General features: G+C 36.9%; 1 pseudogene; it reads left to right on the top strand.

Annotated features, from left to right (window-relative positions):
- The first annotated feature begins 294 nt into the window (after positions 1–294).
- Positions 295–18,819, top strand: LOC144457713 (E3 SUMO-protein ligase KIAA1586-like; annotated as a pseudogene).
- The last annotated feature ends 3,711 nt before the right edge of the window (positions 18,820–22,530 follow it).

Below are 22,530 nucleotides of genomic sequence, written 5' to 3'. Positions count from 1 at the left end.
AATGAAGTGACTTGCCTGGTCCTATGATAATTCAGCAAACTTCCTAGGATTTCCGAGTCTCACTTTCCTCCTCAGTTTGGAGACATCATAGCTGTAGAGTCAAAAAAAAAAAAGAAAAGAAAACTGAGCCAACAACTGTATTGTAATTTTCACTATTTCTATTGAAGGAGGCAGAAGGAAATGAACAGATGGGAATGTTGAAAGATATGTTTCTTTTGTCTTTTTAATAGGGTAAAGAAGTGTTTAATGAAATAAATGTGCATTTCTTTGCCTCTCTGTCAGGGATGTGCAAAGATGATTGGAAAGGCAAGGCCTCAGAAGGCCGGTCGATATCTGCCCCATGAATGGACTGGCCACGAAGGCTCTTCTAAGGTAGTAACCGCATCGATGCTTTGCAGGAGCTGTTGGCCTTCCTCACTTTGTTTTTGGAGTCAGCAAGAAATTTGGCACCAACTGAGTCGCTCCATCCATAGGGATTGCTTCATTTTGGCAAGGGGCCTCTGCAGCTGCTATGGTCAGGCTGGAGAAGATGGAGCCTGAGTCAGATGACTTGGATTTTAATCCTTCCTCTTCCCTGGAATCGTATTTGATCTTCTTAGGATCTTTCTGTTGCCCTCCTTTACTTTCTCCATCCATTTTAATAATAACTCAAATTTATAGGGTACTATAAGGCACTTTCCTATATGATCCTCATGATAATCTTGGGGAAACCATGCCTCAGAGAGGTGAATTGATTTGCCCAGAGTCACATAGGAAGTGTCTGAGGGAGGATCTGAACCTAGGTCTTCCTGCATCCAAGTCTAGTGGTCTATTCCCTATACCAAAGGGTTTCTATAAATCAGAGTTAACAATATAAGAATGACCTAATTAATTCATTATTGAGAAAATGAGGCAATTCAAGTACTTTGAGCTATTAAGGGAATATGAAATAAATTCCTTTAACACCATATACATAAATGTAGCATAATGTAAATGTAAAAAATAGCAAATACATAAACACACACAAACACACATATACATATAGGTATGCACATACATACATGCACTTGTGTGTATACATACGTGTATGTACACACGTGTGTGTACGTATACAATACATATATGTGTATGTACATGCATGTGTGTATGTACACACACACATAATTACTCTATATGAAACAAAAGGGCAGCTGGTTGGCACTGGAGCTGTAGTCAGGAAGACCCAAGTTCAAATCTGGCCTCATATACCTACTACCTGTGTGACCCTGGGCAAGTCACTTAACCCTGTTTGCCTCAGTTTCCTCATCTGTAAAATGAGCCGGAGATGGCAAATCACTTCAGTATCTTTGCCCAGAAAACCCAAATGAGGTCACAAAGAGTTGAATACAATTGAAACTACTGGACAACAACAAATATGAAATAAATTCCAGAAATAATTTGTAATCAATTATTGAAGTCACATTGCTTCAAATTGTACTTTAATGTGTCCTTTGAGCACGCTTGCTGCCAATTTTTTATATGATTTCCTATACAATTCACATATCACAGCTGTTATGTCAGCAACAAGAATAAACTTAATTTTATTAAATTCACCAAGTATTTATTAAACACGTACTAGGGTGCTCCAACATGGGCCTGATGGACTGACATCTGGCCAGAAATATGGACAGATGCAGTTGAGCTAGGGTTGTGGAAGATACAGTCGAATCAGGAGGACCATAAGGAGGCATTGACGATGGGATCAGCTCACAGCAAGTGTCAGCCTCTGATTGGCAGTATGAGACAAAGTAGCTGGTGGGAAGGAATACCTAACGAGAACCTGGCACAACCCTTGGGCTGTGGCTTCTCAGACCTAATTGAAACTTAGCTCCATGCTAGGATGCTGTCACCCAAGGGTCACTGGTGTATTTTTACTGCTAGGAGATTAAGAAAGATGCTGGGAGCTGCATTCAATCAAAGCTGATTCTTTTGCTGTGCTGCATCTGCAAGGATGTTAGATTATACAAATATTTTCTAATTCCAGTTGATCTAGTCTATCCTATTCTTTGAGAGGTTTTGTGAATTTTCTTTTTTTACTTTCAAAATGATTCAGCAATTACTACTAAATACAGTGAAGATGTGAATTATTCAACAATAACAAAACAATAAACTATTGAAAACATCTTTGTATCCTTTACTAAACCATCTAGATGGTACTTTAGAATTGCGTCTTCCTTGTGATGGCTCACTGGACCTGACCTGGGACAAATTCATGTGTACCAGATGTTATGCTGGGTGCTGGAGATAACAGAGACAAAAATACCTTCAATCAGTTCACATTCAATTAGAGGGAAACACATAGGCAGATAAGTAAATGCAAAATGTATAAAAATTTAATTAAAAATAATTCGTGTTTATGTGTATGGTAGTAGGAGAAGGAAGGGAAGGTGAGCAAGAGGAAGAGGAAGAAGGGGAGAATAGAGAAGTGCTATCAAGCTGAGAAGGAGGAGGGTGAGATCAGCAAAGGCCTCAAGTAGGAGATGACCCTTGATCTGAGCCTTTAATGGATTTTAGGAGATTAGAAGTGAAAGTATTCAAAGTATGGGTGGGATGAGACCAAGTCAGAGTGCCTGGCACGAAAGCCTGATATCCTACAAAGGTGTAGAGGCCAGAGATAAAATATCTCATATGGACAACAGAAAGCAGGATGGTTTGGTTTTTGTGGTGAGAAGGAAGAGGAGGAATGTAATGTAAGCCCAGCCAGGGAGGTTGGAAGAAGACTGTGCAGGGCAGTAAGTGCCAAAAAGAAGACTTTGTATTTTATCCTGGAGGTAACAGGGAACCACTGAAGCTTCTTGAGAAAAAGAATAACATTGGTCAGAACTATGTTTTAGGAATATCAATTTGGCAGCTATTCAGAGATTTCATTATGGAGGAAAAAGACTGAAAATAAGGAGACTATGAGGAGGCCATGGCAGTAGTCTGGGAAAGAAGGAATGATGTTTGGAACTAGTGTAGTAGTCAGATGAGTAGAGAGATGGAGATAAGTGGTCCAGAGGAAGAATTCATAAAACTCAGCAGCTGATTGGTTATGGAGAATGAGGGAGAGTGAAGAGGTGAGGCTCAATCAATCAGCTGAGAAGTATATAGAGACAGCAAGTGGATAGAACGCTAGGTGTGGAAATAGAAAGACTTGAGTTCATACTTGTCATCAGACACTTATTAGCTGTGTGGCTCTGGGCAAGTCAATTAAATCTTTGCCTGTCTCAGTTTCTTCATCTGTAAAATGGGGATAATAACAGCACCTACTTCCTAGGTTTGTTACGAGGGTCAAAATGGCATAACATTTGTAAAAGCACTTAGCACAGTGCCCGGCACATAGTAGGTGCTTAATAAATGCTTGCTCCATTATCACTCCCACGGACACTGTACTAAGTAATATAGATACAAATACAATGAATGAAACAATCCCCGCTTGCAAAGAGTTTACTTTTTTTTTTTTGGTGGGGCAATTGAGATTTAAGTGACTTGCCCACGGTCACACAACTAGTAAGTGTGTGAGGCCAGATTTGAACTCAGGTCCTCCTGACTCCAGGACCAGTGTTTTATCTACTGTGCCACCTAGCTGGCCCCAAAGACTTTACATTCTAATGGAGGGAATCAGTAAACTATGTATAAACACATGCATAATTATATTAGCATATGTGTATGTATATGTATATGTGTATATGTGTGTGTATATGTGTATGTACATGTGTATGTACATGTATATGTGTATGTATATGTGTATATGTGTATGTGTATGTGTATGCGCATGTGTATGCGCATGTGTATGCGCATGTATATGCGTATGTATATGCGTATGTACATGCATATGTACATGCGTATGTGTATGTGTATGTGTATGTGTATGTGTATGTGTATGTGTATGTATATGTGTATGTATATGTGTATGTACATGTGTATGTGTATGTGTATGTGTATGTGTATGTGTATGTGTATGTGTATGTATATATGTATATGTGTATGTATATGTGTATGTACATGTGTATGTACATGTGTATGTACATGTGTATGTGTATGTGTATGTGTATGTGTATGTATATATGTATATGTGCATGTATATGTGCATGTATATGTGCATGTGTATGTGTATGTGTATGTGTATGTGTATGTGTATGTGTATGTGTATGTGTATGTGTATGTACATGTGTATGTACATGTGTATGTGTATGTGTATGTGTATGTGTATGTGTATGTGTATGTATATGTGTATGTATATTATATATAATTTTGGAGGGAGGGCTGCTCAGACATTTTAGTTGTGTCTGACTTTTCACCACCTCACTTGGGGTTTCTTAGCAAAGATAGAATGGTTTGCCATTTCCTTCTCCAGCTCATTTTACAGGAAAGGAAACTAAAGCAAACAAGTTTCAATAACATGCCCAGGGTCACACACTAGTAAGTGTCTGAGGCCGGATTTGAACTCAAGAAGAGAAATCTTCCTGACCCCAGGCCTGGTACTCCATGGACTGTGGAACCACCTAGCTGCCCTATAATGTTTAGGAGTAAACAATAAATGCTTGTTGACCTCAGATAGCTCTACCAAGTTTATTGGCATCTTTCAACAACCCCCCTAACATTGGCTCTCCCTCCCATCTTTTATCATTTGTTTCCACTTTGTTAAGTGTGAGGTGTTTTGATTTGTTTTCTGTTGTTTTGATTTGTTTCTGTTATTTTTAAGTGATTTGGAACATTCTTTCACAAAGTTGTTAATAATTTGCAGTTCTTTTTAGAACAGTTTATTACTTCCTTTGAACTCTAAATCTCTTGGAGAATGGCTTTGGGTCTTACATATATCAACTAGTTGCTAATAGTTGCTGATGTATCTTGGATTTCAGATCTTTATCATACTCACTTGATATAAAGACCTTTTTCTCAGTTGACCATTTACCTCCTTATCCAGGTAGCATTAATTTTATTTTTGCAAAAGCATTTCAATTTCACATAATTGAAATTGTCCATTTTATCATTTGTAATTGCCACTATCCCTTATTTGGTGAAGAATTCTCTCCCAAGCCATGGTGATGAAAGATTCCCTCCTCTTCTTCTGGATGTTTTATGACATGATTTTTTGGTATTCAGGTCTCATATTCACTTGGACTTTATTCTAAACTTAAATTCTGTCAGTCTAGTTTCCTGTTTCCCCAGAAATTCTTGTTAAATAGGGAATTCTTTTTTAGGTAATTGAGCTTGAGAGTTCATTGTACCAAGTTAGGTTGAGTTCAGTTACTTCTGATTCTTTGTTTTCTATTTTGTCCCATTAAGTTACTTTTGTATTTCTTTTTGGCAAGGCGATTGGGGTTAAGTCACTTGCCCAGGGTAATATACCTAGTAAGTATCATGTGTCTTGAGGCTGGATTTGAACTTTGGTCCTCCTGACTCCAGGGGTGGGGCTCTATCTACTGTGCCACCTAGCTGCCTCTTACTTTTGTATTTTTTAACCAGGACCAAATAATTTTGATGCTTACTGCTTTATAACGTAGTATGAAACCTGAAAGTGCTATTCCCTCACTTTTTTTTCATGGTTTCTCTTGATGCTCTAGACTTTTTGTTCTTCCAAATAAATTTTGTTATTATTTTGTCTAGGTCTATGAAATTCTCTTCGGTAGTTTGATGTAACTTTAAATCTGTAAATTAATTCTGGTAATGTCACTTTTATGACATTGTCATGGGGCTTTGCCTTTTCTAAACAACTCTAAGTTACTTAGATCCTATAGAAATGGAAACATAACCTATTCTCTGAATTAGATGGATAGTTCTTCTAATAGCTCTTCAGATGCTACTTTTTGATGAATAATTCGCTTAATCGTGATGTGCCAACATTCCTCAGGCATTTCTCATGGTTGCCAAAAAATTCTGTGATATTATGAAATATTCCTCTTCTCTTTGCCTCTAAGGCAGTACCGCCAAACAAATAACTTTAAGGGTCGAAAAATGATTTGTTGACTGAGCATAGACTGTCCCTGAAGTTCCACAAAACATAGGAGAAAGAATCTCAAGCCTAATTGGAGGTTCAGAAGGAGAGAAAAGTTGTTTTCCATGTGTGAGTTTCATTTGGAGAGTGGCTAGATACTTTATCTTCTCCCTTTGAACAAACAAATTCTATTAAAAAATATGGGCTGGCAGAGCTGTAACTAGGGTGGGAGTGACTGAGGATTTCCCCAGAGCACCAAAATTTAATGGGTGCAAAAATTTAAGACATTCATACCAGAATAATGGAAGCCACTATATTTGTTTATTCCTACTCAGTTTCTTAACTACTTCTTGTATTATTTTATATCATGAGTTATAAAGTTGATTCAAATTCAATTCAAAAAGCATTTTCCAAGTGCCTGTTTTGTGCCATTATGCTAGGCATTACAGATACAATGACAAAAATTAAAACAAACTCTCTTCAAGGAGCTTATATTCTCCTAGGAGAAACCACATATATACAGATAAGTAAATGTGAAATATAAAAAAAATGAATAAAAAAAGTAAATTCAGGATAACATGCCAGGCACTGTGCTAAGTACTTCACAAATATTATCTCATTTGATCCTCACAACAACACTGGACAGTAGGTGCTGTTATTATTCCTGTTATAGGTGAAGAAAGCTAGGCAGACAGAGGTTAAGTGACTTGCCCAGGGTCACACAGTTAGTAAGTCTCTGAGGCTGGATTTGAACTCAGATCTTCCTGACTCTAATTCCAGTGTTCTATCTACTCTGCCACTAGCTGCCTCCTTGAAGGAGCTTTAAATGCTAAATGGATGAATTTGTATTTGAGCCAAGAGGCAATAGGTAGCCACTGAATTTTCAGGAGAAGGGGGATGGAATGGGCAGACCAGATTTGAGGCTATATTCCACGCTGATTTATACTATCTCATTTGGTGGTCCCATCAGTTCTGATGAGTTCAATGATCATTTTATGCAGATGATTCTCAGAGCTGTTTTTCCAACTTTAACTTTTCTCCTGCTCCTCAGACTCATAATACTAACTGCCTCTTCGATGTCCGATACTAGTAGACATCTTAAACTTGACTGTCCACAAGAGAACTCTTTACCCCCAATCCTCTGCCTCTTTACCATTGAAGACACCCCCTTCTTCCTCCCAGTCGCCCAGGCTCACAACCTCCGTGTCATCCTTGAGGCCCCACTTGCACTCACCCCACATAGTTAATATGTTGCCACATCTTGTCACCTACCTTCATACCCCTCATATCCATCCCATACTACCCTGAGGCAGGTCCTCATCACCTCGCACATGCAGTGGTACAACTTCTTGTTGGTCAACCTGCCTTGTCCCTCCATACTACCAGAGGTGTCAAACATCATTAATCAGTAAACATTTATTAAGCACCTACTATATGGTAGGCACTTGCTAAGTGCTGCATTGCCCACAACACTCCCAAGTGGGGTGAGAATCAGATTAAAATGTAATTGGAAATTAGTTGTCAAAATAATAAAAATATAATAATCATGGATAACATCACATTAAAAACTAAATCAACTTGCATCCCATAAGTATTTTTATGTAAGGATCATTGACCTTCATTTCTATTTGAGTTTGACACCATAGGTATATTTTATTCTCCCATCAGCTGCCAAAGTGATTTTTCTAAAATACAGGTCTAACCATGTTACCTTCTCTTCTCAAGAAATGCGCCTAGTTCCCTCTCACCTTCAGAATCAAACATAAAATTCTCTAGCTTTTAAAGCTTTTCACAACCTGGCCTATTCCTACCAATCTAGTCTTCTTATATTTTATTCTCCCTTCCCCCACTTACTCTTGACCCAGTGACACTGAATCTCCTTGCTGTTCCTCTGATGCTCAATCTCCTAGCTCCTTCCATTTTCAGGCCCCTTCCCTACTTCTGGCACTCTCCCTTCTCATCTCTACCTCCTGGCTTCCCTGACTTCCTTCAACACTCACTCCAAACCTCACCTTCTGTGAAAGGCTTTTTGAGGTCATTCTCTCCTCCCTCCCCAACATACCTACGGCTAGTGTCTTGCCTCTGAGATTACCTCCCATTTAGAACTTCTAAGTCTATATCTATATCTATACGTGTGTCTGAGTGTGTGTACTACATGTACATAGTTATTTACATATTTCTCCCCCATTAGAAGGTGAGCTACTTGAGGGAAGGTGTCATGTTTTTATCTTTATGTATCATCAATGGTTAACATAATGCCTGACATATAGTAAGAATTTAATAAATGTTTGTTGACTGATTGACCTCTTCCCCCAAGTTCCAAAATTCCTATCTATGGCTCTATAGGCTGGGTTCCTATCCAAGCTTGTTGTTCATCCTTTGTTCTGAAAAAGGACCAATGTCAGTCATCATGAGGTGACATCTTGACTTGTTCACAAATTGGATTTAAGTGAGGCAGAAGTGAGCAATGTCATCAGCCTCACTGTTTCATCCAGAGTCATCAAAGTACTTGAGGTACAGAGTTTTGGGGTAAACCAAAAATGCCTGTGTAATGCTATATCTTTCTAAACTATCTTCATAAAATGTGTGGCACAGAGCCAGACACATAGTGAGCACTATGTAAATGTTTAATCCTTTGCTCCCTCCCATATACCATAAGCCAGCTCCTACCAATATGTTGTGCTACTCATGCAACTTGGAATCCAAAGACTGTATTGGAATTTTCATGGCAGTTTATGGGGGTGTGTGCACGTGTGCGTGTGTGTGTTTTAAACAAACAAAAAACCTGGGTCTTCCATCAAATCCACCCCAGCATATTCCACAAAATCCCAACTGCAAAGTAGTGAGGACCAGTTCTCTGCAAGCTACTTCCTTTTGTGGAGTTTGTCACACTTAAGAATGCATAAAATACATATTTTTAAGAATACTTATAGAACATTAATATAAAGTGAATTCTTAGAAATAAAAACTCAACTTCTCTTCAGTTTCTATCATAAGAATGATGAAATATTACCAGATAAAATATACGGTCCCAAGATGTTGTAAAATTATAACTAGAATGTAGAACTTATTTTAATATTTTCTTCTGTTCATTACTCTACATTCTTAATTTTATTATCAATGGGTAATATTCATAAAGTATGTTTTCTAACACCGTAAAGTAGGTGGTATGAGTACCCATTTTACAGATAAGAAACTCAGGTCAAACAGATAAAGTAACAAGCACTGTGCCAAACGAGATCACATTAGAATCTTCCCAAAGTCTTGGAAACTACCCACAACCACAATTCTTTGGTCAATCAGCACGTAGCATATACTGTTACAAAACAGGACATGCAAGAAAAGATTGAAGGAATTCCATCTTAGCCTGAAGATTGAAATTTAAACTTACTCTAAAGCAAACTTAGGAGAAAATATTCATAGAGAAAGAAATTGTCTTGGCTAGTATCCTTGTGGGTGGCTTTTTCCTCATATCAGGTATGTGGTGTGGGCTAGTAAGCAGGATGCATTTTTGTAATATTTTGGTTCCCACAGGTTAAATTGTAGGCAAGAGACATTCTCCTCCTCCTCCTCTCCTCCTCCTACTCTTCCTCTACCTTCTCCTCATCATTATTTTTCTGCTGTAGTTGTTGTTGCTTTCCTGAGAAAAACTGGATTACATAGGCTGGTTTTCTATGTCATTCAGCTTATATTCCTGAAAATGAATAGTATTACCTGTTGGGAGATACAGTGAGCCACACATGATATTCTTATTCATGGAATCATTTCCTTTGTTTTTGGTCAGAATCTCTGGAAATTAACTGAAAACAAAGAGACCACTGAGTCTGGTTCACAAATTCCATAGTAGTGAGAGGAGAAATCTGGTTAAAACCCAATTCCATATGTGTCCTCATTGACTATAGTCCTTAAATCAGGGTATGAAATTCCAGTGTCAGACAACTCGGAATATTCAATCCAAGCAAAGCAAAAACAATGGGGTGATGTTGCAATGAAGAATGTTACCAATCAAGTGACTAAAAGAATCCCGAGCCACAAGTTGAGGAGCTGAAGCTGGAGAAAGTCACAGTTGGTAAAATTCCATGACTGTTAGTGAACTGACAGCATTTGTCAAGCATTTGTCACTATCAGTATGCCTCAACTTTCCTTGCAAATTGAGTTCGGCTTGCCTATGCCTGTTGACAAAGCTTGAAAATTGGCTAAAGATCCATCCCTAATAGGATCAACTGCAGAGCTCAGGGAAGATTTTAAAGGCTGTATCAGAGATCAAGACTGGATCCAAATTTATTTGTTATGAGAACTTTAAAAGAAGCAGCATGTTGATATATGTGAGCTCTACCAATACTGAGAAATGAATGTTCGAATAGTGGTGAAGAAGGGCTATAGTGAATAGAATATTGGACTTGGAATCAGGGAGACCTGAGTTGGAATCCTGCCACAGATACTTACTACCTGGGTGACTCTGGGAAAGTCACTTGATGTATCTCAGCCTCAATTTCCTCATCTGTAAAATGTGGATGATACTATCACCTGTCTCCTAGGGTTGTTGTGAAGATCAATGAGATAAGAAACATAAAACACTTTGTGGACCTTAAAGAATGATAGCAATGCTAGATGCTAGTATACTATTCTCCTCTTCTTTTTTCCCTCCTTTTTCTTTTAATGCAGAGTGATAGTTACCTTCCATTACCTTGTGGCTCCCCAGCAAAGAACTCAAAATGTGGGAAGAATATCCCCACAGAGCAGAAAATTGCAAAGATATGTTGCACAATTGTTCAGTTGTGTCTAACTCTTTGTGATCCCATTTGGGATTCTCTTGGCAAAGATGCTGGAGTGGTTTTCCATTACTTTTTCCAGATCATTTTACAGATGAAGAAACTGAGGCAAACAGAGTTAAATGACTTGCCCAGGATCACAAAGCTAGTAAATGCCTGAGGCCAGATTTGAACTCACAAGATGAGGCTTCCTAACTCCAGATCTGGTGTTCTATGCACTATGGCGCCACCTAGTTGCTGTTGTGGTGCAATACAGTAACTTTAAGAAGAGGGAGTAATTTTGATGACCCACAATGTCACAGTAGCACACCTCAGGGTCAGTGTGTTAAGCATATTATTTATAACTATATTAAACAATTACCATTGTTTAATAAGTGCAGAAGATAGAGGAATTAGGGAAGAATTCTGCCCTCAAAGCAGCTTTTTTGGGTGCTTCTAATCAATCATTTGCTTCCTTTTCTGAATCAATGCCTATTTATCAAGCATTTAATGGATGAACTGTGTTGCATTCTGTCTCTTTTGTCTCAAATCAACAGCTAACAATTAAATTCATTAGAATTAAATTCATTTATATATGCTAGGATGGAATTTAACAAATACTTTAAAAAAAGAGGAATCAATATAATTAGTATGAAAAAAGTATTAAGAAAATACAGCATTTTTCTGCATTCTCAAGGTCAACCACCTCCAGATATATTTGGTTTTCTAATGTTACATGTAATCTTATTTTTTTTCAGGGAAAAATGGAAAAATTCTATTTATTTTCTTCTAAAAATTTTTATTGATTTATTTTAAGCTTAAACTTATATACTAAATACACAATAAGGAAAGAAAAAGAAACACATTATAAACTTAAATACAAAAGGAAAAAAAAAAGCACTTCCCTGTGCACAGCAGAACATAAGAGAGGATTTAAAATATTCAGCAATAAATTTCCATTTCAAAAAAGCCTATGTAATAAATACTAAATGTGTTCAGAGCTGTCCCTCTTTTCTTTGCTTCCTTGTGAATTTTCTTCTGTTCTCTGCTGTGCACTTTTTACTTTGTTATTTTTCTCCCTTTTCCACCCTCCCCCAAGAAGGCTACAATTAAGCACTGATATATTGATATATTTATAGTAATTTTATTTTAAAATAATTATATATGCGTATTTAATAGCTTATTTTTTCCCTATATCTCTGCCCAACCCTGTCCTTTGGAGTCATCCCATAATATCTTTTAAGAAAAAAGAAAACAATGAAAAAATCAGCCTAACCAATTAAAACAGAAAAAAAAATCTGGCAATATAGGCAATGTTCAATACCTATCAGTCACCCACCTCTGCCAAGTAGTGAGAAGAGATGCCTTCTTATATCTCTTCGTTGGGGCCTGCCTTGTTCTTTGCAAAATTGTAATTTTTGCTGTTGTTTTATAATTGTCAATCCATATTGTTATGGTCATTGTGCATATTGTTTTCTTGTCTCTGTTTACTTCATTTTGTGTCAGTTCACGATTTTGCATCGTGTTCGTGTCTTTCCGGGCTTCTCTGTATCCATCATATTCATCATTTCTTACCATGCAGTGATATTCCTTTATAGGCATGTACCACAATTCGTTTAGCCATCCCCCAGTTGATGGGCATCGCCTCTTTCCAGTTCTTTGCTACCACAAAAAGCATGCTACACATATTTTGGTGAGTATAGGGTCTTTCTTTTTATCAGTGACTTTTTTTTGGCTCTTTGGGTCAAAGGGTGTGGATGCCATATCTAATTTTAAACAACCAAAGCTATACTTTTTAAAAAAGCAAGTGGCTTAGTTGTTTGAATATTGTTTGCTCGTAATAATCTTCTGCCTAGGTCTATAGACACAGGCAACTCATTTAGCCTTTCTGGGCTTCAGTTCCCCTATTAGTGAAATTAATGGATTAGGTGAAATGAACTCCAGAGATTGGTTATGTAAGCTCCAAAAATAATATTTCTATAAGGGAGGTGATTATTATAAATCTTCTTATAAATCACTGTGGACCCAACATCAGAGATGTTTGAGCTTTGAATATTTTCCTGCTATGGAGATACATACAAATTAGAAGAAATTTATAGGTAAACAGAAATTAATTGGGAGGGAAGAAAAGAATTAGAGATTAGAATTTAAATATAAACAGACTATCTACATCACTGTAATTTAGAACCCTCATTTTACAGATGAGGCTCAAAGAAGTTAAGTAATTTACTCAGTATATATAACTATATTTTTATATAGTTGGTTGCCTTTGTAATACTATGTATTTTATCTTATTCACTTAAAACCTTGTTCTGAAAAGGGGTCCATAACCTTTACCAGATTGCCAAAAAGGTCCATGCTACAAAAAAGCTTAAGAATTCATGTTGTCAAATAATCATAATCAAATGTTTTGATACTTTTTAAATCCCATGGAGAAGGAGGTAGACTTAATGCTCTCAGAAATAATAAATTCAGATTAATTATTAGGGCAAAACTTCTCAACAGAATCAACTTGGTTTATTTCAGAGATAAACTACATGTATTCTTTCTGGGGTTGAGGAAACGGGAGATGTTAGGAAATAGACTAGCTTGGTTAAATAAGCATTATGACAGGATATTGGCTCAGTGCCTAAGACAATTTTAGCGTTTGGAAAATATATGTACTTATGTATGTCTTTTACATATTTACATATGTGTATATGTGCATGCTGTACATACATACTTATAGAAACATATAGAACTGTGTAACGCAGGGTTGTTCTGGGTCTAATTTGCATACCTGATCCTGGGCACTATGGGTGACATAGAGTTCTTGAGGTTATCTACAAGTCCATTAGTGATTGAGGCCAGACCCTACAGAGGAATGATGGTGGCTGCTCTCTTACACTGTCCTGAACAAGCACTAATCAGGAGCATAAGTCAAAGGAGACTTGATGAACTAGTGATCTCTCTAGCTTTCAGGCAGCAGAAATCCCAAAGATACTAAGAGTTTAATCATACCTATTCTCACGCACAGTGGTATGCTAAAGTCATTGCAAACCAAATGTAGAGACCCAATTGTTAAATTTTCAGAGACTTTGTGAGCTGTTGTTAAACAGAACTAGTGTGCAGATCAATCAATTCCTGCGTATGTGATGTTATTTGTTGTTTTGAAAAAATGGTATCAATCACAACAGAGTATATTTTCAATATATTATTTTCTACTTTAAATGATAATGTCTTTAATAAAGAATGTTGTTGTTGTTCAGGCATGTCTGAGTATTTGTAACCCATTTGGGATTTTCTTGGCAAAGTACTGAAATGGTTTGTCCTTTCCTTCTCCAGCTCATTTTGTATATGACGAACTGAGACCAACAGAATTAAGTGATTTGCCCAGCATCACCCATCTAGTAAGTGTCAAAGGCTGGATTTGAAGTCAGGTCCTCCTGACTCTAGGTCCAGTGTTCTATCTACTGGACTACCTAGCTGCTTTAATAATGAACATTTGAAAACAATCTTACCTGCATTTTATTTTGATGGTGCCAATATAACACTGGGAAGAAAGTCTGGAGTAGCTATGAAATTGTTAGAAAATTTTCCTTTAGGGGGCAGCTAGGTGGCAAAGTGGATACAGCATCAGCCCTGGATTCAGGAGGACCTGAGTTCAAATCCAGCCTCAGACACATAACACTTACTAGCCCTGTGACCCTGGGCAAGTCACTTACCCCCCAAAAAAAGAAAAATTTCCTTTAAAAATCATCATTTAGCATTGTTTAAATAATCAGTTATTACTTGATGGTTCAATATCTGAAATAAAACAAGTTTACCTTTTAAAAATATTTCTGGATAAAATTTATTCTATTTATAAACAATCTAATAAAAATCAAACTGAAGTAGAAACTGTATCTAAAGAGCTTGAAATTGAAATTATTAAAATTGATTGAGTACTGGACTTGAGGTAGGTAGTGTGTAATTTACAGGCTACCACTGCTGTATGGCCACGTATCCGATATTAAGTATACATTTTTCTCCTTCTTCTAGTTTGGCAATGAGATTTGCTAACATTAAATTATTGCAACATTTTACTTTAATGATTAACATTCTTGAAGAATTTTCATCCCTTTCAACTGCTTTGTAGTCAGGATCAACTAACATTCAAAAAAGTGCAAAAATTAGTCAAGTGCACCCTAAAAGCTGTGGAAAATTTAAAGATTGGCACTGGAAAGCATAACTCTGAAATTGAAGATTTAAGTCAGATAAGTTTAAAGACATTCCATTTAATAGAAAAATCATAAATTTAATGCTCTTCCTAGAAATATGGTACTAGAAAATATAATTCAACACATGAACTTATGTCTTTTATTGGACAGACACAATGAAATCATTTTTAGTTATTTTGATTTATTAGAAGCATCTACTTGGCCTCCTGAAGAGCAAACTTCACCACGGTTAGCTGCTGAAAAAAAAATTGTATCATTTAAATGAAATTTTAAAACACAGAATTAATTTAGACCATTTTCTGGATTTTATAGATGATGTTATAGAATCAAATGATAGTCTAACCTTACAACTGTACAAAAAGCTAAAAAGTTAGCATCATTGTAATCAGTAGTGCTGAAGGTAAAAGATGTTTCAGTTTAATGAATACAATTTGTGTGAGGATGAGAAATAGTTTAACAATAGATAATGTATCTGATTGGGCTACAACTCCATTTGTCAAATCAGAGTGGAACTGTAATCATAGTTCACTAAGAATAAAAGAGTTTGGCAAAAAATCACTGAAAGTATCATGTGAGAATCAATTGGTTATATAGAATTTATGTTAAAGATGATTAGAATGCATTTTATAAACTGGGCTACAATCCTTTATATCAGTGAAATTAAAAATACATTTATACGTGTAAACACAATTTTCTTTTTTTGGAGAGCCAATTGTTAAACATTCACCAGAGCACTATTGGATGAGTTGATTTCCCTTATCATGGGCACAGTGTACTGTAGTGGAAAAATCTGGGACTTAGAGTCAAGAAGACATAGGTTCAAAGCCCCACCTCAGACTCTCGCTAGCTATGGGACCTTGGGTAAATTACTAAAGCTCTCAGAGGCTCAGTATCTATTCTGTCAAATGGATGTAATAAGAATATCTATCAGGGTGATATGAAGATCAAATGGGATGGTGTATGTAAAGTGCTTTGTAAATCTCAAGGCACTATATAAATGGGAGTTATTGTATGATAGCTATTTTCAGGTATTTGAAGAGCTGTCATGTGAAAGAGGGATTAGATTTGTCCTGTGGAACCCAAAAGACTATATTAGAAGCAAGGGATGAAAGCTTTAAAAAAGGGCAAATTTAGGCTTGACATAAAGCAAAACTTCTTAACAATGAGGGCTATCCAAAAGGGGACTGGGCTGCCTCAGCAGGTAATGGGTCTCCCCAACAAAACCATCTGGAAGTTTGCTAAATGATCACTCTTCTGGTAGGTTGGATTGGAGATTTCTGGTGTGTGGGTTAGGATTGCTTGGTCCCTGAGGTCCCTAGAAATTCTAAAAGTAAATAATTGAAACTCAATACGCCATCATTCAATTCTCCACACGTTTTAGATAGTATGAACTTTATAGAAGTTTTCATTTTTTGGTGGTGGCGGTGGTGGTGGGGAATCTTCCTTCACCATTCCTCATGTCCCACTTCTCCTTTCCCCAATGCTGTTACAAAGGAAACTGTTTAGTACTGGCCTCATACCCTGGAAATGGAAGTATCTTATCATATTGTATCCACATACCCATAGAGAACAGAGCTACCATAAGTGTGTCTCTCAGCCCTCAGTCTCATTGCACAAACTAGAGTATAACTGAACATGGATAACTAATTCTACATGGTAATTTGCACCTGGGTGTAGTAAAGACAGGGCAGGGACTAATCTCTTCACTTGGAGATTCTTCATTGAAAAGCCTTAGCATATTTCATGGTGTAATACTGAAATCCTATATGAGCACTGAGAGAATTGGGTGAGTCTTGGTTATTTAAGTGACATGGATGAGCAGTCATCTTTGGGACAATCCTCAGTCTTGGGATACCTACAAAGTCTGCTTTCTTTACTCTGCACCCAGAATAATGCTGGAGGTTGGTACAGAAGTGCGCAGCCCCGATTCACCCTACATACAGATATCAAGCACAACCCTATCCTTGTTCCTCCTTGGCAATCTTTTATTTTCATTATGGGTTCCTATAAACACTACCAGTGTGACTTCTCCTTAGTGCCTTAATTGTATCTCAACGATCCCTGTACCACCTCACTCTCATCATCTATTTTTACACTGAAGCCATTAAATATGAGCTTCTTCATCTACACTCTTCTCTACCTCAGTGTCTCTCTGACTATGTATACAGCTGTTTTGGTATTCTTCCCTCTAGTTCCAAAGGAAGAGGTATCATGCCTCTTTAAACCTCGGGCCACTGTAAATCTCTCCACTTACAGCTTACAACTGGCCTTTCTCAGCTCCTGAGAGACCATGCTGTTCATCACGCACCAATTTCTGATTCTTTTTGTCCTCCCTCCTTTCAAACGCTTATAGTTCATTCTCATTTTGAAAATAAAATCTTGACCCTGTCATCCACTTTAGGTACCACACTATATCTTAGTGGCATGCCTTTGGAATTAATATATTTCCCTTCATTGGAAGTCTTCATATAAAGGTTGGATGACTGTTTGTTGGATTTTTGGAGAGGGAGGAAATTCATATTCAGGTATTGAACCAATGACTTTTTCCTCTTGAGATTCTGTGATTCTTGCCTTCCTTTCACTGCCAAATGACTCTAATTAGTGATCCAACTCATTCTGTTCTAGACCACCTTCAATCTTTCCCGTGTCCTCCTCATATCTATGACCCTTAATGCAAAGTAATTAAATACAAGATAGGTTGGGAGAGAGGACTCTGAAAGTTGAGGGGATCAGGAAAGACTTCATTTAGAAGCTAAGGCTTCTCCTCAGAGGAAGAAGGATTGTATGAGATGGAAGTGAAGAAGGATTGTAAAAAAGTTGGATTCAAGAGATTTTTGTGGAAGTAGAAACAACTGACTGGGTATGTGGGGTGAGGGAGAGACAAAAATTGAGGACAGCTTATGTTACTAACTTGGGAAATTGGAACAATGGATGGTGCTTTTGACATAAATAGTAAAGTTTACAAGAGGAGAGGGCTTTGGAAACGGACAATGAATTCAGGTTTGGACATAAATAAATATAATCAAAGTGTAATGCAACTAATGCAAACTAAACCATTTGGTTATTTTTAAAACATCATGTGGAAAAATATTATGGGTTCTCCTAGAACTCTTTGCATTCCAAGTCCCTTCTTTTATTATTACTCATTCTTTCTCCATTACATTTCTTTCCTTTTCTATCTTCTAAATAAGCTTCTTTTAATTCTTCCTCTGGCTTGGCATTTTCTCTTTTGGGGTCTTTCCCTGCCTGAAGCTTTCTTAGGTTCTCTAAGCTAAGGGTCCACACATCTGAAACCTTATGTTCAATAAAAGTATATGTATGTATGTGCAGGTGGGCACATGAGTTGGGGCGGGGCAGACAGCATGGGAGTGAGGGAAGGAACAACTGAACATATGATTTGACTGAGGGAAGGGAGGCAGTAGGAGCTATCTGTGAGCTTTAGAGAGGGTGGGTTGATCAAGGCCACTATGACCACCTTCCCTTTCCTATACTTCCCCAGAATTACTCTTATTTAGGTTGAACATGAGATTTTTTTTAACTTTAGTGGTAGAAATTCAATAAACAGTGAAGTGGGCTCTGACAGGAAAGAAGAAGAAGGCTGTTTGAGAGGAACGGATAGATATAAGCAAAACAAATTATAACTATGGAGAGCAGAGTACAAAAAAAAATAAGACTCGATTTAGTTCTGGACTAGTAGGAGAGGAGGAGGGGAGAAAACTGAACTTTGATCATTCCAAGAAATACGAATTATAGATACTTATGCTGATTTAATTTCTTGTTTATCCCCTCTCTTTTTATCTTCAAAGATGAAAGTGGAAGAATAAGAAAGAACATCATTTCAGGATTTGGTAAAGAGAAAAACAAACTTAAAAATCACAACCATGAATGTGAATCAGATGAACTCGTCCATCACACAGTGAAGGGCGAAGAATGAATTTGAACGCAAAAACTAACCATTGGATGTTTTATCAGAATATTCAGACAGCATTAAAATGAGAGATTGGAGAAATTATTATGCCTCATATTAAGTCTAAAAAGGTAGGAATTCCAATCATCTCAGATATGGAAACAGTAAAAAAGGAAAAAAAAAAGATGGTATTAAGATACATAAGTAGGGAAATTCCATTTTAGCTAAAGGTACCATAGATAATTAAACAGTACTCAAGTGGCTTTTGATTTCATTGATGTGAATATTCCCTTCATTGATGCAGATCATAACTCATTCATGCTTGCCTTTCTTGTGAAACTCTTGTCCCAATGAAACAAATCAGCATTAAACATTTATTGTACCAAATGACATAGCATCTAAGAATTTAAAGGAAAGGCAGACAAAATACAGGAAGATCTGAACAGTAAAACTATTACTGTTGGAAACTTCAGTGTTCTTCCAGATCTGGACAATTCTAACTGAAATATTAACAAAAAAGAAATGAGATATGATTGGCCTTCAGCAATTAAATGGGAATCCTAAGGAGCACACATATTTTTCAGTATTGAAAAGCACCTTTACCAAAATTGATCAAGCATATGAGTATAAGGAACTCAAATACTTAAAGGCACAAATATTAAATACATATTTTACAAACTTAAATATAATTAAATTATATTCATTTAGGAAAAATATGAATAAAAAATTAGACAAATGAAGACTAAAACTAACAGAGAACCCAGAAGGAAAAATAATCAAAGCAATATTTTAACAAAGCAACAGGTTATGAAATTATGCCCAGAAAGAATTAGCTTTGAAGTCTTAAAAAAACAGAGGGAAGAAAGAAAAATTATATCCATATTAACCACAAAATCCATAAAATGTTGGAAGATTAACCTATGAAGTCACACAAAAGACTTACAAACATAAAGTGCTTTGCTAACCTTAAAGCTATATAAGGAATTAATGCAAATATATAAAACCAAGAGCAATCCCCTATTATTATTTGCACTTTATTTTTGAAGAGACTACTTAAACAAGGTAAATGACTTTTCCAAGGTCACCTAGATGGTCTGTAGTACAAGGGAGAGATTGAGAAGAACCTCTAAAGGTTAATAATGATTAGGATAATTATTTAATTATTCCATTATCTAAAGAAGCAAGTGTGTCTTTAAAATCAGGAAAATACTGTTGCTGGAACTTTGCCCATTTAAGCTAGTTTACCCTTAGCTTCTGAGTCAATGAGCCTGAAGGAAGTAGTGAAGTTATTTGAGGTAAGGAAAGTTTGTCATTAGATTTTCCAGTTTTGCATTCCTTCTCCCTACTACTCCCTTCCTTAGACCCAGGAATCACTCTTTTCCTATCAGATTTTGGCCTCAGAAATGATCTATGACTCATTTACACTAAAATGGAAATATTTGCTATTACCTTCTTCAACATAACATTCACATTTTAACAGAAACCAGAGCCTTAAGTAGTTCATTTCAAAAGCTGTAGGTTGTAAATGGGGACAGGGAGTAAAGATATCGACTCTGTCATCATTTGTTTAGAAGTTTGCTGTTGTAAAATAGTTGCCACCAAGATCAGAAAGGCCAAGAGAACCCAGACACCACCTCAGCCAGCAAGCATTCAATCTCCCTGCCAGTTGCCTGAATGACACAATGTTCGGTGGAAATACTTTACAAATTATAAATCTCTATAAACAAGTAAAGTATAATTAGTGTTAAGATGTTTATTACTTCTTGGTACTATGAAAAAGGGGACACTTTCCTAGCCTCCTACATCATTCCTCCCACCTCTGTATGTGTGTGGCTGTTGTGGACTGAAATGTCACTGGGTGGAGAATAGAAGAAAAGGCTTTGGGAACAATTAGGAACTCCAGGAAGTAGTTTCTTCTGCCCTTTCATCTTTCTTGACAATTGTACTTTGTGTAAAAATCATTTAATGTTAGCACAGAAACATACAATTCCTACTTAGGTCTGTTAAATGAATGACCTACCCAGAGATGGAACATGAAGAAACTTTGAGAAAAATAAACCAGAAAATCAGCAGGGGAATGTAAATTGCATTTAATTTGAGCATTTGCACTTTATTATGTCACAAAATAGAATTGAAAATTCCGTAGAGGAATCATAGCCTGAAGCGCAGGGGAGACTACTTATTTTTCAAGATTTACAATACTATTACCCAGAAAAGAATGGGAATCCATGACTCTTTAATGACATCAGGCTGACATTCAGAAATCCCTGACCGATGAGAAGAGAATAAATTTTCTAGATTACAGTTACCATTTTAGTAAGAGAATTTTGAGGTAGCCTGCTTTGACAGATTTGCTGACCTACCCATTAAATTATCCACCCAAACGGCAGCTCTGGGAACTCTATTTAGTCCTCAGAATATCTTAAAAATGGGTGTGTTTGTAGGAGTGGAATATGTGTGAGAGTGTAGCTTATGATGTCTCAGTTTCTTTTTCTTAGTTTGTCAGTCACATATCAATTGTACATATATAAATGTTATATACGTATATATACATATATATACACACACATACATATATAATTGTTGGCAAACAAACTAGATAATGTGTGTAAATTTCTTTGCAACTTTCAAGTGCCATGTAAATGTCAGTTATTATTATTGTTACTATGAAAGTATAAATCCTGTGATTTTTAGTTTATCTAGGAATGACTAGATAGTTCATTGACAGGAACTATGTGATTCCTTCCATACAGACTTTAATGTGCTGGACCTTGAGTCAGGAAGTCTTGTATTTGAAATTCAGTCTTTGATGCTAGCAGAGTGACAAAGACTGGATTCAAATCCAAGTCTTTCTGAGTTAAGGTCCAGCACATTAAAGTCTGTATGGAAGGAATCACATAGTTCCTTCCAGAAGCAAGTCGCTGGAACCTTTGGGAGCTTCAGTTTCCTTATCTTTCTAGCTCCCACTAGGTGTCACTAATGGAACACAAGGAGAGTAGCCTTGACTGAACTCACTCCTCCTCCCACTCAGGAAAGCAGTAGGAAAGTAGGTGATTTCTGAAGAATCTACTGGGTTTTTTAGGGGACTTAGCTTGGGGAGGGGCCTTCACTCCGGGCATCTACTTTCTCTCCCCTTTGTCTCTCTCCGAAGCCTGGAGGCTCCCAGGTCTGCCATTTAGAACCAATAGAAATAAAAGATGGTATCCCTTGGTCTAAGAAGGTAGACATAACAAAAGCCTCAGGTTCCATTTCGATTCTGTTTCTAGAAAGTTATAAAACTATGAAAACTGCTCATAAAGTATGGCCCCAGGTGCTCCACTTGACCACCTATGAATCAGTTCTGAGCTTGTGAATTCTATCTATTCAGTGAAATGACAAAAGCTCTTCAGAGCTGCAACATCTCTCCCAATTCCACTCTCAACTTCCTCCTTAGCCCACAAGGATGGTATTTATGGTCAAATTGAACAAAATATGGAAGAATTAACTCTTCATCTAAATGAATTGTGCTTAATTATAATAGTTATCCCACTCTATGCCCACGCCAACCAAGCAGTGCATCGCGAAAGATTTATGTAAAGGTAGTACAAAGGTTTAAGTGAAAAAAAAAATCCTCTCAGGAAGGAGGATGGAAAAGTGGAGATGAGAAATAAGAGACCCTCAGCTGTCACCCTTTGTAGCCAAGAGGAGAAGAGTCTACCACTGCTGTAGCTCTGATCCCACTCTGCTCCTTCTGCCTTG

Source organism: Phascolarctos cinereus, unplaced genomic scaffold (genome assembly GCF_003287225.1).
Source record: "Phascolarctos cinereus isolate Bilbo 61053 unplaced genomic scaffold, phaCin_HiC Scaffold_5;HRSCAF=322, whole genome shotgun sequence".
In the NCBI taxonomy this organism is placed as follows: domain Eukaryota; kingdom Metazoa; phylum Chordata; class Mammalia; order Diprotodontia; family Phascolarctidae; genus Phascolarctos; species Phascolarctos cinereus.
Note: the sequence above shows the minus strand (reverse complement) of the source record. Positions and strands in the feature narration are given on the sequence as shown.